At 44.2% G+C, this 15,219-nt stretch overlaps 1 protein-coding gene across 1 annotated transcript in view; it reads right to left on the bottom strand.

Moving 5' to 3' along the window:
- Positions 1–15,219, bottom strand: part of LOC143767410 (uncharacterized) — a 599,249-nt gene that overhangs the window by 235,107 nt on the left and 348,923 nt on the right. The window lies entirely within an intron of this gene.

Genomic DNA, 15,219 nt, shown 5'->3' with positions numbered 1-15,219 from the left:
TCCTTCCTATATATTTCTGATATGCTTCTCTTCAGGTAAGCTATGTGATCAAATGGTAATCTTCCTAGAAATTACAGTAATTACAAGATTAATAGATCATTTATGATCAGGATATTCCAAGGAAAATAAATGGGTAATGATTATTTAATCAAAAAGATCATTACATCCATTAGAAAAACCTGAGCATATCATAAGCCAACCTGTTTCAAAATTATGTTGTTCACATATTAACGCTAAGCTAGTACATACGTATATGGTGCAAAGAAAGTGCCCAAGTATCTGGAATGAGCTAAATGCTCAACTAAGGGAGAGTAAACTTGCAAAGTGCACATATAGGATATTAATCAGTTATTCTTTCATATCCCATTAAAGTGCCTAGTTCTCAATATAGGAACAATAATAAAAATAAAACAATTGAAAGTGCAAAGTGCTAGAGATGATATTGCTCATATATAGGCACTGGATTTGTCAGATGGAAAATCCAAAAAGTGCGTTATTGATGCTTTAAAGTAAGCGTACCAGTTTAGAAATAAACAATAGTTACTGCGAAGTGCAAATGACCAGTATTAACAAACTAGGTATACATTATTGAAGTTCCATCTGCTGGATGTAGAGATATATTAAGAGCAAGCAATATTGCACCCATATTACAAGTAATCAGCAGGTGTGAATAGGGAAAGAGGCTTATAAAGATAAGTATTACATAACTTGTGGATGCAGACAGGAGCCCCGACGCACGTTTCATGTAAGCTTCTTCCTAGGGGAGTTTCTCAGCGCTGAGACCTCATCTCCTGAGATCTTAGTGCCGAGATCTCCATCTGCGCCGCACCCCGGCGGCCATATTCCCGGAGTCCACCGCACAGGAAACCATGGTACTGCGGGGTCCTCTGGCATTTCACAAAATGTTGGCATAGCCCTCCGCAGCATCGGAAACACCCGCAGCAGTGCCTGACACCCCCTCATCCCAGCCTGCAGCAACGGTACGGTAAGGTATATCTGCATTATAAGACGCACCCCCATTTGTGAGTCTTATAATCCAAAAAATACAGTACTATTTTACCACAAATGTTGTTTTAGCCCTATTTAGTTTTTCTAAGAGCTAATGAGAAAAAAGGGGCCTCATTTTGTTGTACAAATTTCTTCTGAGTACGCCAATAAGCCTGCATGTAATTGGGAACTACTTTTCAGGCACAGTGCAAAGCTCAGAAAGGAAGGAGTGCCATATTAGCAGTGCAGATTTTCTGAGTTGCCAGAACTCCTCATAAATGACCCCATTTTACAAACTACAAGTCGTAATGAATTCATCTAGGGGTGCAGTTATCATATTGACACCACATGTGTGTTACAGAATTTTATACAATTAGGTAGTGAAGAAAAAATAATTATATTTTTACCACAAAAAATGTTTTAGCTTAGGATTTTACATTGTGTAAAAATGGCACCAAAACGTGTCCCACAATTTCTATTTCTGCTGAATGTAGAAATAACCTATATGTGGCTGTATAGTACTGATTAGCCATATGACGAGACTCTGGAGGGAAGGAGCATTACCTCCTAGAACGTAGATTTTCCTCGAATAATTTGCAGACTCAATATACAGAGCCCTAAGTGCTAGAAGAGCAGAATCCTCCCTTGCGATACCCCATTTTGGAAATTATACCCCCTTGAGCATTTATCTACAGGTGTAGTGCTGATTTTGACTACATGGGTGTTTTCCAGAAACAAGAGTCAAGTGAGGGCTTGTTTTTTTGCGGGACGAGTTGATGTTTTTATTGGTATCATTTTCAGTCACAACTTTTTTGATCGCTTTCTATTGCGATTTTTGGAAGGCAGAATGAACAAAACCCAGCAATTCAGGAATTGTTTTTACGTTTTTTTTATGCTGTTCCCCATGTGGTAAAATTGATAAGGCAGCATCATTCTTTGGGTCAGTACGATTAAAGCAACAAGATATTTATATTTCTTTTTATGTTTTCACGCTTTTAACAATAAAAAATATTTTAGAGAAAAAATAATTATTTTTGCATTGGTTTATTTTTCCACTGATGGAGCTCTAAGGCAGATTGTTTTTTGCAAGATGAAGTTTTCATGGATACCATTTTTATTTACATTCGTCTTTTTGATTGCGTTTTATTCCACTTTGATGAGTATATCCAAGGTCATGAAGGGGTTAATCTTATCACACAAGGTACTGTTGTGTAATATTGTGCAGGAAACACTGAAGCACATCTGATTTGCTCCAAATGTATTCTGCAGCAGGATACTGACCCCAGACATACAGCCAATGTCATTAAGACCATTCTTCAGTGTAAAGACGAACAAGGAATCCTGGAAGTGATGATATGGCCTCACATAGCCCTGATCCCAACATCATTGAGTCTATATGAGATTTACAAGAAGGAATTCCATTAGCCTAGTTCTACAAGATGTTTGGAACAACTTCCCTGCTTAGTTACTTCAAAATACAATTTTATAAGGACAATTATAGACTTGGGGATCACATTTCATCCTCCTTCACTGTGTGCTTATAAGCTGTTAGCTTATTTAGGACAGCATAGAGTGAAGGATAATCACAGTGTCATCATAGATGATTGAAATGGTACGAGCTATTGCCGGCCATGTAATGGTATACAGATGTAACAAAGGATTGATAATAGAGAATAAAGGAATAACATACAGGATGAAAGCTGGAGGCACCAGGAGGTTGAACTACATGGAAGTGGGTACAGTGTGTATAAAAGAAGTGCAAAGTGTTAATAACAATCGAGGGGGGTAACAGATTTAGTGAAGAAAAAATTGGAAATGTTTATTTACGGCAGAACTTATTGCATACTAGATGGTGGCCCGATTCTAACGCATCGGGTATTCTAGAATATGCATGTCCACGTAGTACACTGCACAGCCCACGTAGTATATTGCCCAGCCACGTAGTATATTGCCCAGTCACGTAGTATATTGCCCAGTTCCGTAGTATATTGCCCAGTGATGTAGTATACAGCACAGAGCCACGCAGTATATTGCCCAGTTACATATATTGCCCAGTTATGTAGTATATTGCCCAGCCATGTAGTATATTGCCCAGCCACGTAGTGTATTGCCCAGTTAGGTAGTATACAGCACAGAGCCACATAGTATATCGCACAGCGACGTAGTATACAGCACAAAGCCACGTAGTATATTGCACAGCGACGTAGTATACAGCACAGAGCCACGTAGTATATTGCCCAGTTACGTAGAATATTGCCCAGTGACGTAGTATACAGCACAGAGCCACGTAGTATATTGCCCAGCCACGTAGTATATTGCCCAGCTACGTAGTACAGTCATGGACAAAAATTTTGAGAATGAGACAAATATTAATTTTTCCAAAGCCTACTGCTTCATTTTTTCTAATGGCAATTTGCATATACTCCTGAATGTCAGAGTGATCAGCTTAACAGCAATTACTGTACTTGCAAAGTCAATATTTGCCCAGAAAATGAACTTTAACCCCCAAAACACATTTCAACATCATTGCAGTCCTGCCTTAAAAGGAGCAGCTAACATCGTTTTAGTGATTGATCCATTAACACAGGTTTGGGTGTTGATGAGGACAGGGCTGGCGATCAATCAGTCATGATTAAGTAAGAATGACATCACTGGACACTTTAAAAGGAGGCTGGTGCTCGGTATCATTGTTTCTCTTCAGTTAACCATGGTTATCTCTAAAGAAACACGTGCAGCCATCATTGCACTGCACAAAAATGGCCTAACAGGGAAGAGTATCGCAGCTACAAAGATTGCACCTCAGTCAACAATCTATCGCATCATCAAGAACTTCAAGGAGAGAGCTTCCATTGTTGTCAAAAAGGCTCCAGGGCGCCCAAGAAAGACCAGCAAGCGCCAGGACCGTATCTCAAAACTGTTTCAGCTGCGGGATCGGACTACCAGCAGTGCCGAGCTTGCTCAGGAATGGCAGCAGGCTGGTGTGAGTGCTTCTGCACGCACTGTGAGGCGGAGACACTTTGAGCAAGGCCTGGTTTCAAGGAGGGCAGCAAAGAAGCCACTTCTCTCCAGAAAAAAACATCAGGGACCGACTTATTCTGCAAAAGGTACAGGGAGTGGACTGCTGAGGACTGGGGCAAAGTCATTTTCTCTGATGAATACCCTTTTTGATTGTTTGGGACATCTGGAAAACAGCTTATTCGGAGAGGAAGAGGTGAGCACTACCACCAGTCTTGTCTCATGCCAACTGTAAAGCATCCTGAAACCATTCATGTGTGGGGTTGCTTCTCAGCCAAGGGAATCGGCTCACTCACAGTCTTGCCTAAAAACACAGCCATGAATAAAGAATGGTACCAGAATGTCCTCCAAGAGCAACTTCTCCCAACCGTCCAAGAGCAGTTTGGCGCCCAACAATGCCTTTTCCAGCATGATGGAGCACCTTGCCATAAAGCAAAGGTGATAACTAAATGGCTCATGGAACCAAACATAGAGATTTTGGGTCCATGGCCTGGAAACTCCCCAGATATTAATCCCATTGAGAACTTGTGGTCAATCATCAAGAGACGGGTGGACAAACAAAAACCAACAAATTCTGGCAAAATGCAAGCATTGATTATGCAAGAATGGACTGCTATCAGTCAGGATTTGGTCCAGAAGTTGATTGAGAGCATGCCAGGGAGAATTGCAGAGGTCTTGAAGAAGAAGGGTCAACACTGCAAATATTGACTTGCTGCATTAACTCATTCTAACTGTCAATATAACCTATTGGTACTCATAATATGATTGCAATTATATTTCTGTATGTAATATAAACATCAGACAAACACTAATAAAAACCAGAGGGCAGCAGATCATGTGAAAATATAATTTTGGTGTCATTCTCAAAACTTTTGGCCATGACTGTATATTGCCCAGCCACATATGTGACAGGTTAAAAAATAAACATATACTCACCTTCCGAGGGTAACCTTGTAGTTCTGTCGCCTGTGTGCGGTGCAGGCAGCAGCTTCCGGTCCCAGGGTGTGATGACGTCGCGGTCACATGACCGTGATGTCACGGCAGGTCCTTCTCGCGCAGGCGCGCAGGACTTGTGATGACGTCGCGGTCACATGACCGTGGCGTCATGGCAGGTCCTCGCAGACCATCCTTGCCACCGTAACCTGCCGCTTGCATGGACCTGTCACCGGAGCGTTGCGAGGAGCGGGAAAGGCAGCGGAAGGTGAGTAATGATTTTTTTTTTTTAACATTAGATGTTTTTACTATTGACGCTGCATAGGCAGCATCAATAGTAAAAACGTGGTCACACAGGGTTAATAGCGGCGGTAACGGAGTGAGTTACCCGCGGCATAATGCGGTCCGTTACCGCCGGCATTAACCCTGTGTGAGCCATGACTGTGGGGAGTAGGGAGGGACTAATTGGACTGTGGCCGTCGCTGATTGGACGCGGCAGCCATGACAGGCAGCTGGCGAGACCAATCAGCGACTTGGATTCCATGACAGACAGAGGCAGTGACCAATGAATATCCGTGACAGAAAGAAAGACAAAGATGGAAGTGACCCTTAGACAATTATTTAGTAGATCAGAGAGCTTGCTTCATATTGGCAAATGTTTCCAACATTCAAATCAAATACCTAATTATGTTCCAAATGGCATGACCTGTTTTGATCACAAAAAAAATCTTAAACCTCAAAGAACTTTTTTTTTTCTCCAGTAAAAAAAATGCTACTCTTACAGGACAAACCAAAAATCACATTGTACATGTTAACTGGACAGCAATTTAGATCACTAAACGATGAATAAGAAATCTGCAAATCTACTATATAATTGTCTAAGGGTCACTTCCGTCTTTCTGTCTGTCCTTCTGTCTGTCTGACCAAGCAGCGATGGCCACAGTCCGATTAGTCCCTCCCTACTCCCCTGCAGTCAGTGCCCGGCGCCCGCTCCATACTCCCCGCAGTCACGGCTCACACAGGGTTAATGCCAGCGGTAACGGACCACGTTATGCGGCGGGTAACTCACTCCATTACCGCCGCTATTAACCCTGTGTGACCAAGTTTTTACTATTGACACTGCCTACGCAAAGAGGGGAAGTCAATAGATGACCAACTAGTGCCCAACCTCTATAAAGCAAAAAGAACAGAGATGGCTGGAGATCAGCTCTTAGAACATTCACATATGCCTGGGCAGTAGGGTACTCGGTACTGGGTCCTGAGTTCACAGGGTCATGTCAAGGTGGTGACCCGGTCCGTGGCCCTGGGCGCCCATGTAAAAGGGAAAGGTCTTTAAAGGGAATAAAGTTTATGTTCGTGACGCCACCTGTGGTATTCGGTCAGTGGGGACCGACGCTGCTTTAAGGGGTCCTCTGGGGTTATATTATGGCAGCTAGATGGTATAACATCCCACAGGTGAAGTATAACCCCAGGGCTCCTGATGTGTAGATGGAAGATGGAGAATGGCGCTGTAAAGAATGAGTACGCAGGTTTGCAGTCTCTTTACCTTGTTTACTGAAGTCTTCAGTCAGCCACAGTCCAGGGCACCAGATCACAGGGCAGGCCGACTTGGAGGCAAGTTAGGAGTCCCCTTATCCAGGTGGAAATCAAAGCCTTCCTAGAGCGCCGTGGCGGTGTAGTCCCTTACTGCCTATGGCTTCATATAAGGTCCTCACAGATGTTATCTCTCTGTCCCCCAGTTAGGATAGTACAAAACCCGTATGACTGGTGACTTGAGGCGGTTCATAGGGACTCTAGCACGCCCCAGCCTCTAAGGGTGTCACTGTGCCTCCTGAGTATTAGGTCGGACAGGTAACTTGGAGTTCAGCTGTCCTGCCGGTCTCTGATGTAAGTCATAGAGGTTCTTACAACCTCGGTGTTCCGGCTACGGTCTCTGCGCCTCAGAAGGAGACAGCCTGCTCGGGGCTGGTCTCCCCCTGATATCCTCTCCTGTGCTTTGCTCTCCTGCACGTTCACTGCAATCAATTCAGCTTTCTGAATGTCTCTTTCCGGGAACTGCTGCTCTGCGGCTACACAGCTCTGTAAACCCTCTGCTGCCTCAGACTGATCCAGTCTGTTTCCTGGCAAGAACTGACTGACTTTCCCTACAGACCACCAGATATATATATGGGGAGTCACCTAGTAAATAGGATCAAAAGCTCCCCCTGGTGGCCTGGAGTGTGAATGTGTTGCATGTTTATGGTACCTGGTTACAGTTATCCCTTCTTGCCTTCAAGTGTAAAATCACTCTCCAAGTGAGGAAAGCAATGCTACTGTGGCGACCAGGACCCTGGGGTGCCACACTCCCCCCGTTAAATCCAGTACTCCCGGACTGGGAAAAGGAGAGCAACAATACAAATTAGCAAGAAGACATACAATTTTTGAAATGCTACAAACTTATAAAACAAATTAATACTAATTAATAATGGAACTGGAGCTTCCCTTTATGGGAGGTGAGAACACTTGAACGTTACAGGAACTTATTTACATTGTAGGCCTACTTTCAGGAATAGAACAATTTAATAGAACAGTGCAACAATTAACTAACTATGAAAAGCTATTACCCGCTACAGGTATACTATCTTAAGGCTTCAAAGTGCAAAACATTTTATTTCTTTTCATTCTCTTTCAAAGTGCAGAATTCACCTACCCCTACGGGTATACTATATCAAGTCCATCTGATTCAAAAGTGCAACATCATACATTTTCAATACTTCCTGTACATAGCATCAAAAGCTCCCCTTGGTGGCCTGGAGTGTGAATGTGTTGCATGTTTGGGATACCTGGTTACAGTTATCCCTTCTTGCCTTCAAACGTAACATCACTCTCCCCATGAGGAAAGCAATGCTACTGTGACGACCAGGTCCCTGAGTCGCCACACTAGCATATCTACTTACAGTTCATTTTTGAGTAGATTTGGCCAAGTTTACCTAATGCCACATCCAACATCATGCTACTTGTTGAACACACCTCATGCACCCCGACATGTATTATCTTGTTGGACAGATGAATTGAAAAAAAGATTTCCTATGTAATTTCTGTTCTTGTTTTTCATAACTTCTCTCTACGTAATGTTGATTGTTACTGAATGACCAATTATGTGCTGGTACCTACCTTAATTTATGGCTGAAATTCACATTTGGCAAAAAGTGACATCCTATAATGTTTGGGCTCTGGCCTCAATCTGGGGGATTGGGAGCCAGTGGAGGGATTTGCAGAGGGGAGAAGCAGGGGAGTAGCGAGGAGAGAGGTGGATTAGGCGGGCAGCAGAGTTGAGGACAGACTGGAGTGGTGCAAGAGAGTTAGCGGGGAGGCCGCAGAGGAGGGTGTTGCAGTAATCGAGGCGGGAGATGATGAGAGCATGCACAAGAGTTTTGGTAGATTGTGGACTGAGGAAGGAACGGATTCTGGCAATATTTTTGAGTTGGAGGCGACAGGAGGTGGCAAGAGCTTGGACGTGAGGTTTGAAGGACAGGGCAGAGTCAAGAGTTACTCCGAGGCAGCGGATTTCAGGAGCGGGAGAGAACGTGATGCAAATATACACATGATGATGGCACAGCTGCAGGAATCAGTACAGAAGGGAGCACCTGCAGCATGCCGAGAGTGGAGATGGGATCCTCCAAAAAAAAAAAAGACCCTATCTCTACATGGATAGACTTAATTTCCTTTCGCCCATCATGAATCTCAAACCTTAAGTTCAAACCTCTGTGCAGTTGTTAAAAATAGTGCTTTGTGTGCATATTATTGTTTTACTTATCATGCTAATTTTAAGTTACAGAACTGATACCATGTTATGGTACAGGGACACACCATCTGAGTCGGAGGTTGTGGACCGACCAAAGGAGAAGCCAGGACCATTGGCTGGCCCAGCAATAGACCCCAAGCATGAGGACCAGGCGCAGAGCAGCATCCCCATTTTTGCCGCTTATAAACACCTCACCCTTACTCCTCCAAGCCTGGCGAAAAATGGAGCCCCTCCCCGACACCACACGACGTAGATAGATAGTCGATAACTAGACTATCTTGCACAGTGAAAAATGATGTGGAGGACTTTTGTTTGAGTATGGTGCAGCATCTGAGAGAGGTTTCTGCGGACCCGAAGCTCCGCACACAGTCAGTCATGCTGCAATACCACCCAATTATCCCCAGGAGGTATTTAAAATGCAGGAATGAAGGCAGATGGTATGTTGCCAGAGGCAACAGCCAGCACTGTTGCTTCCCAACCACCACCTTTCTCCATGGATATGCTGGCCATTCTTAGCAGCACCACATTAGCAGGCCAGGATAAATGTGGCACCAAGGGCCATACCACACTCCCATACCTACAATGTGTATCATGAGAGTCACACCATCCCAGGAACCACCACCTTGAGACAGCATGTGACCCGAGTGCCTGTGGGTGCTATGTGCCACCACAGGTACACTCATATCACCCCCCTTATAACCCGCGCCAATCCACATTTTCATATGTTTCCTCCCCTCATTCTTCTACTCAACCTAATGCTTTCAGCAGTCCATCACGCCTTCTACATCCCCTCCATTTTAAAATTTATAACTTTTTTTTCAGAGAGAACGACTTTACTTCTTCGTGGGATTTGTGGCTTTGCCAGCATTTTGCCTGATATGAGGCTTTTTTTGTGACAATTAACATATATTTATGTTTAGTTAGACATTTGCTGGTCTCTTTATTCACACTGTTAAAAAAAACTATTTCAGAACTCAAGCTTTTTTGGGGGAGGACAGGGGTACAAAAAAAAGACAGTCCAAACATTACACATTATTATCTTGCCAGAGTATTGACCCCTCAGTTGTCAGGACATAATCTGTGAACATTTTTGTGGACTCTGAGACCAGAAGGGTTACGGCATCTAGGACCAACCTGTGATACTGGAACAAGATTGGGAACCAATCTGTTGTGAATTCTGTTCTCGAACTCCCTCCGGTGGTTATGAATGGTACTTCGGCGAGTTCTGTCCGTGGACTCCCTCTGGTGGCTGTGAGTGGAGCTGCTGGTTCTGAGGTTCTGTCCTCAGCTGACCTCGTTTAGTCCTAGGCTGGCTGCTCTATTTAACTCCACTTAGATCATTACTTGATGCCAGCTGTCAATGTCCTAGTACTGGTTCAGTTTGCTCTTGGATCTTTCAGATGACCTGTCTACTCCAGCAAAAGCTAAGTCCCTGCTAGCTTATTTGTTTACCACTGTTTTCTTGTCCAGCTTGCTATCATGATTTTGCCTTGCTAGCTGAAGCTCTGGGATGCAGAGTGGCACCTCCACGCCGTGAGTCGGTGCGGGGTCTCTTTTGCACACTCTGCGTGGTTTTTGGTAGTTTTTTATGCTGACCGCAAAGATACCTTTTCTATCCTCAAGTCTGTTTAGTTAAGTCTGGCCTCCATCTTAACTCACAGTCAATACGTGTGGGGGGCTGCCTATTTCTTTGGGGAATTTCTCTGAGGCAAGTTAGGCCTTATTTTCTATCTTTAGGGGTAGTTAGCTCTTAGGCTGTGAAGAGGCGTCTAGGCAGAGTCAGGTACGCTCCACGGCTATTTCTAGTTGTTGTGATAGGATTAGGGGTTGCGGTCAGCAGAGCTCCCACTTCCCAGAGCTTGTCCTGTATTACTAGTTTGCTCATCAGGTCATTCCTAGTGCTCCTAACCACCAGGTCATCATAACACCAATCCTTCCTAGGCATCCACAGACACAGATTAAAATTATGGAGTATTACACAGGCCTTGATTACACCATTGACATTTTGCTCTCTTGATTAGAAGATACTCTTCAATACCCTCCATTTAGCGCACAAAATGCCAGAAGGTGCATTCGGCCAGACGCCATGCTCTAGTAGGCCTGTAATTAAAAATTCTACGTTGCTGGTCCATAGCTCAGTGGGGAAAAGGCCCCATCACATGGTAGCTAAGCTGAAATGCCTCATCCCAACCAGGACGAATGGGACAGCTTTTCCACTTCAGCCAGGGCGGATCCATGGAGAGCACACTCATTTCATTGTTCAGAAGCCACCGACCCATTATATATATATACTAGTCCATATATAGAGCCTAGAAATGTGGGTCTGGGTGTACTCACTCTTGATGGGCGGTCAATGCACTGATAACCATCAGCTAGTAGGAGGCGCTCAGGGCAGGATATATGTTCTGTGTAATGGAGTTTGGGAGGATCGTCTCCCTGAGTGAATGTGCCAGTACAACATACAGATCATCATGCACACATGTTAATAGTGCCCACTGCACTGACAAATACTCACTGATTCCCCGTGCTGCAGGGTCTGGATATCGTGCAGGTCGCAAGCGAGATACCGCTGTGATTTTGTAAGGTAGATTGCGGGTGAGGCTGCGGTGAGAGCCACAGGACCGCGAAAAGCCTCGCGTGCCCCGGCCAGAATCAAAGCTGAGGTGGCGATCGAGAAGGGTGGGTGGAGCTAAGGGTGACGTCACCAAACTACGTAGGACAGATGTGCTGTGGACAGCCAACCAACGCGTTTCAAGGGCTCTAGCCCTCTACGTCAGGGTAACCATAATATATTACATACCGTACACAGAATATGTGACTGTTACAGTGTGAGATATGGGAAAATTATATCTAATTGATATCATTTTGATATCTGATGGAATTCAATATCAGAAACAGTTTGGCCCAAAATACTTGCTCCCATACTCAGCCCCCACCTTTGGAATTTCCCCCAGGCCAAAAGGGAAGTCAAATACACATCAAACAATGGGACGTCATAATCCAGGGAAAGCACTTCCTTGGACAGAGCAGACCAATGTTTTTTTTTTTTTTTAATTAGCTCAAGCAAATAGGCCTTTGAAACTCTCCCCAGAGGGGGCCCCAAAAGGCATAGACCCTGTGTCCCTCAGCACCAATCCAGCAATTATTACAGGGGTGTGAACTCTTGTGCAGTTAAGGCCCCGTCTCACTAAAAGCGATTTACCAACGATCACGACCAGCGATACGACCTGGCCGTGATCGTTGGTAAGTCGCTGTGTGGTCGCTGGGGAGCTGTCACACAGACAGCTCTCCCCAGCGACCAACGATCAGGGGAACGACTTCGGCATCGTTGAAACTGTCATCAACGATGCCGAAGTCCCCCTGCAGCACCCGGGTAACCAGGGTAAACATCGGGTTACTAAGCGCAGGGCCGCGCTTAGTAACCCGATGTTTATCCTGGTTACCAAAAAAAACAAACAGTACATACTCGCCTTTCGGTGTCCCTTGCCGTCTGCTTCCTGCTCTGACTGAGATCCGGCCGTACACTGAGAGCAGAGCGCAGCGGTGACGTCAGCGGTGCTGCGCTCTCACTTCTCACTGTACGGCCGGGAGTCAGTGAGAGCAGGAAGCAGACGGCAAGGGACACCGAAAGGCGAGTATGTACTGTTTGTTTTTTTTGGTAACTAGAGTAAACATCGGGTTACTAAGCGCGGCCCTGCGCTTAGTAACCCGATGTTTACCCTGGTTACCAGTGAAGACATCGCTGGATCGGTGTCACACACACCGATTCAGCGATGTCAGCGGGGCCTCAACGACCAAAAAAAGGTCCAGGCCATTCTGACACGACCAGCGATCTCGCAGCAGGGGCCTGATCGCTGGTACGTGTCACACATAGCGAGATCGCTATGGAGGTCGCTGTTGCGTCACAAAACTTGTGACTCAGCAGCGATCTCGCTAGCGATCTCGCTATGTGAGACGGGGCCTTTACCAGCCAACTGGCTTCCTTTGTTGGACTGAAGCTGAAACGCAGACATATTGGCACCGCAGATTCCAGGATCAACTGCACAAGGCTCTGAGATATTCAATCTAGAAAATGACCTACAGTATAATAAAAGAATGCAATATCTCTGAACCTAGCCGAGCACATAATCAGAATCTGCATTCCTTTCCCCACAAGCCCATACCATGCAGCCACCTCTAGAACTCTGCATTATTGAGTTATAAAGCATAGCTACCAGGAATTAAATGCGGTAGCCGTATTTGGTCTCCCTGCACAGATAAAATCCAGCAGAACCCAGTGGCACTGCCACCGTCCCATTTAGAGTTTCGGGCGGAAGGTTATGGCATCCACAGTTCTGGACAGAAAACCATGCAGTCAGATATGGGAGGAGAGAGGCTGCACAACCCAGAGGTTAGTGCAGCATGTGGGAGGGAGTAGCCTAGGGGATAATAGGCAGCTCCTCATTTTGGACTGAGTTTTTCTACTGGCAGGAGGCCCGTTAGCTGACTCGGCCAGGGAATTACGTAACAAAGATTTGGACCTGTGATTCATCAGCGCCTCCCTGTGGTCACATGCTTCATAACACGGTAGTTGTAACCTATCTGTACCCTATCCTTGTACTGCACTCCTGACCATACACAGACACCTGTATTTTTCTAGTTCTTTTGGCGATTAAATATAAAATTAATCTTGGGCTGCTCTTTTATCTCGATTCACAAATCCCCACGCACAATTGGTTATTATACGCTACCCGGTGTTAGTTTCTGACCTGATATAAGCCTGCTGTCGGATGGGGCTTATATCTTACGAGGAACTGGTGGCAGCATACCATACTGTGTTAGAGAGGAACTCTGACAGCCATGAGGTACGTATATGTATCTCCCCAGCCTGGATTGGTGATACATATCTCCCTTCACTGGCAGCACTTCAATAACTCGTACCTATACGGGAAGCCTTTCTGGTTACTATTTGCCCTCGGTGTTGTTCCCTGACTGACCTGGGGTAAGTGGTGGCACCAGAGAGACGATCCGTGCTGGGTCACTCTCTCCTCTCCCCAGAGGTGAGTGAAGTCGACACACCCCTTCCCCTGTACGATCTGTCACATACAGTATATAGGAGAATATATGACTGGTATATGATACACTATGACTGCAGAGATCATATGTTATGCAGATAATAAATGACTGCTGTATATTATACTAGAAGTATGAACATCAGATAATACATCATTCATATTGTATCCTTTATATAACATCAGATGTCTGTGTACATAATATAGCCAAGTAAAAGAGAAAAATGTTCCAGCTTCTTTGATAAAATGTAAAACTTTAATCCATCATATAAAATAGTAGAGGACACACTCCTGGGACAATGCCATATCACAAGTGAAGAAAGCTACGCGTTTCGACCATACGGTCTTTGTCACAGCTGATCTGCTCAGCAGTCCATCCGGTATAAGAAGGACTGACCTACCAATGGAAAGGTAAAGAAAAAAAAAAAGAAAAAAAAAAATTATCGAGTAAAAATAATTTATCCAGAAAGGAGAAAATAGCCATTCAAGAAATTAAAGCTATAAATGACATAGTGATAAAAACAAGTGACAAGGGGGGAATTATTGTTATAATGAACTCCATTGATTATAAAAATGAGATCTCGAAATTAATCTCTGACAGTAATGTCTATAAAAAATTAAGTTCTGATCCCACTATCCTCTTTAAACAACAGATTGATGTAATGATAGAGGAAGGTGTAGCTTTGGGAGTTTTAACATCTAAACAAGCTGATTATTTACACGTCTCTCATCCTGTAACGCCCATATTATATGGGCTTCCTAAAATGCATAAGCAAGCAGCATTTCCTCCAATGAGACCTATAGTCTCTAGCATTGGTTCACTGAATGAATTTTTAGGTCAGTGGTTGGATTCGGTTTTGCAGCCGTTGGTCTCTAGAACTCCTGGACATATTAGGGACACCAAAGATGTTTTGGGTATTATAACACAAAAACAGTGGAATTCAGATTTTACATGGCTAAGCTGCGATGTGGTATCATTATATACCTGTATTCCGCATGATATAGCGATGTCAGCCCTTCAATTCCATCTCAACAAATATAGAGTTTATTCGGAGGACTTGGTTAATTTTATTTTACAGGTCACTTTCTTTTTATTAACACACAATTTTTTTTCTTTTGATGAGGAGTATTATTTGCAGTGCACAGGCGTTTCTATGGGCGCAAAATTTTCTCCATCTCTGGCAAATCTGGTGATGGCCCATTGGGAATTTTTATATTTATTTTCAGTAGTAAATCCTTTTTCTTCTTTTATCCACTGGTATGGCAGATACATCGACGATACGTTGATTATCTGGAAGGGCGATGTATCTGCCATACAAAAATTTGTGGATTACATTAATAATAACGATTTCAACATAAAATTTACGTTTGTGCATGCAGTTTCCAAAATTTCATTTCTTGATTTGGAATTGACAGGGATTCCTGATGAGTTGGTATCTACACGTACGT

The sequence above is a fragment of the Ranitomeya variabilis genome, chromosome 4 (genome assembly GCF_051348905.1).
Source record: "Ranitomeya variabilis isolate aRanVar5 chromosome 4, aRanVar5.hap1, whole genome shotgun sequence".
NCBI classification, from domain to species: domain Eukaryota; kingdom Metazoa; phylum Chordata; class Amphibia; order Anura; family Dendrobatidae; genus Ranitomeya; species Ranitomeya variabilis.
Note: the sequence above shows the minus strand (reverse complement) of the source record. Positions and strands in the feature narration are given on the sequence as shown.